Source organism: Podarcis melisellensis, assembly GCF_964234715.1.
Source record: "Podarcis melisellensis genome assembly, chromosome: Z".
Lineage (NCBI taxonomy): Eukaryota > Metazoa > Chordata > Lepidosauria > Squamata > Lacertidae > Podarcis > Podarcis melisellensis.
The window spans coordinates 378659-381164 of NC_138547.1; the positions used below are offsets into that span (position 1 = coordinate 378659).

Below are 2506 nucleotides of genomic sequence, written 5' to 3' on the forward strand. Positions count from 1 at the left end.
TTATTATTATTATTATTATTATTATTATTATTAGGGAATAATCTGCCTGCCCTGGAACATAGTTCATTCCCAATTTTCCCGAAATTATTATTTTAATTTCCCCCCCAAACTAGAATAAATGGATTAAGAGTGATGGACCGAGTAATAATTATAATATTAATAATATTAATAATAATCAGGGAATAATTGTTCATTCCCAATATTATTAATAATATTAATAATCGGGGAATAATCCGCCCTGGAATTTGGTTCATTCCCCTTTCTCCCCGAAATTCTTCTTTATTTCTCTATTTCCCCCGGATTTTCCCATCCTTGGCGCGTTTTGTTGCCCTATAGTAACAATCTGGATGTTTCGGGACTACAATTCCCATGATCCAGTGGGGTTTGGGGACTCCAACTCCCATGATGCTTAGCTAACAGGGCTGGATGTTTTGGGACTCCACCTCCCATGATCCAGTGGGCTTTTGGGACTCCACCTCCCATGATCCAGTGGGGTTTGGGGACTCCACCTCCCATGATCCAGTGGGCTTTCGGGACTCCACCTCCCATGATCCAGTGGGCTTTGGGGACTACAATTCCCATGATCCAGTGGGCTTTGGGGACTCAACTCCCATGATCCTTAGCTACTAAGCCCAGAGGGTTTGGGGACTCCAACTCCCATGATCCTTAGCTACTAAGCCCAGAGGGTTTGGGGACTCCAACTCCCATGATCCTTAGCTACTAAGCCCAGAGGGTTTGGGGACTCCAACTCCCATGATCCTTAGCTAATGGGAAGTTAGTTTGGGGACTCCAAATCCCATGATGCTAACAGGGCCAGTAAGCTTTGGGACTAAAACTCCCATGATCCAGTGGGCTTTGGGGACTCCAACTCCCATGCTCCTTAGCTAACATCCAGCCCACTGGATCATGGGAGTTAGTTAGCTGCTTGGTTTTGGGGACTCCAACTCCCATGATCCTTAGCTAACAGGGCTGGAGGTTTTGGGACTACAATTCCCATGATCCATTGGGCTTTTGGAACTCCAACTCCCATGAGCCAGTGGGGTTTGGGGACTACAACTCCCATGATCCTTAGCTAAGAGAGCAAGTGGGTTAAGGGACTACAAATCCCATGAGCCTTAGCTAACAGGGCTGGAGGTTTCGGGACTACAACTCCCATGATCCATTGGGCTTTCGGGACTCCACCTCCCATGATCCAGTGGGCTTTTGGGACTCCACCTCCCATGATCCAGTGGGCTTTGGGGACTACAATTCCCATGATCCATTGGGCTTTGGAGACTCCACCTCCCATGATCCAGTGGGCTTTGGGGACTCCAACTCCCATGATCCTTAGCTACTAAGCCCAGAGGGTTTGGGGACTCCAACTCCCATGATCCTTAGCTAATGGGAAGTTAGTTTGGGGACTCCAAATCCCATGATGCTAACAGGGCCAGTAAGCTTTGGGACTAAAACTCCCATGATCCAGTGGGCTTTGGGGACTCCAACTCCCATGCTCCTTAGCTAACATCCAGCCCACTGGATCATGGGAGTTGTAGTCCCAAAGCCCACTGGATCATGGGAGTTAGTTAGCTGCTTGGTTTTGGGGACTCCAACTCCCATGATCCTTAGCTAACAGGGCTGGAGGTTTTGGGACTACAATTCCCATGATCCATTGGGCTTTTGGAACTCCAACTCCCATGAGCCAGTGGGGTTTGGGGACTCCAACTCCCATGATCCTTAGCTAAGAGAGCAAGTGGGTTAAGGGACTACAAATCCCATGAGCCTTAGCTAACAGGGCTGGAGGTTTCGGGACTACAACTCCCATGATCCATTGGGCTTTCGGGACTCCACCTCCCATGATCCAGTGGGCTTTTGGGACTCTAACTCCCATGATCCAGCGGGCTTTGGGGACTACAATTCCCATGATCCATTGGGCTTTGGGGACTCCACCTCCCATGATCCAGTGGGGTTTGGGGACTCCAACTCCCATGATCCTTAGCTACTAAGCCCAGAGGGTTTGGGGACTCCAACTCCCATGATCCTTAGCTAATGGGAAGTTAGTTTGGGGACTCCAAATCCCATGATGCTAACAGGGCCAGTAAGCTTTGGGACTAAAACTCCCATGATCCAGTGGGCTTTGGGGACTCCACCTCCCATGATCCAGTGGGGTTTGGGGACTCCAACTCCCATGATCCTTAGCTAAGAGAGCAAGTGGGTTAAGGGACTCCAAATCCCATGATGCTTAGCTAACAGGGCTGGAGGTTTTGGGACTCCAACTCCCATGATCCATTGGGCTTTTGGGACTACAATTCCCATGATCCAGTGGGCTTTCGGGACTCCACCTCCCATGATCCATTGGGCTTTTGGGACTCCAACTCCCATGATTCTTAGCTAACATCCAGCCCACTGGATCATGGGAGTTAGTTAGCTGCTTGGTTTTGGGGACTCCAACTCCCATGATCCTTAGCTAACAGCGCTGGAGGTTTTGGGACTCCAACTCCCATGATCCTTAGCTAAGAGAGCAAGTGGG

The 2506-nt window shown here is 49.4% G+C and overlaps 1 long non-coding RNA gene across 1 annotated transcript; it reads right to left on the reverse strand.

The window, feature by feature from the left end:
- Positions 1 to 222: 222 nt before the first annotated feature.
- On the reverse strand, positions 223 to 1771 carry LOC309361359. Its single transcript, XR_014164446.1, has 3 exons — positions 1585 to 1771; positions 940 to 1050; positions 223 to 470 (listed from the first exon to the last, which is right to left on the reverse strand). It is a non-coding gene; the product is annotated as an uncharacterized lncRNA (long non-coding RNA).
- Between the last annotated feature and the right edge of the window lie 735 nt (positions 1772 to 2506).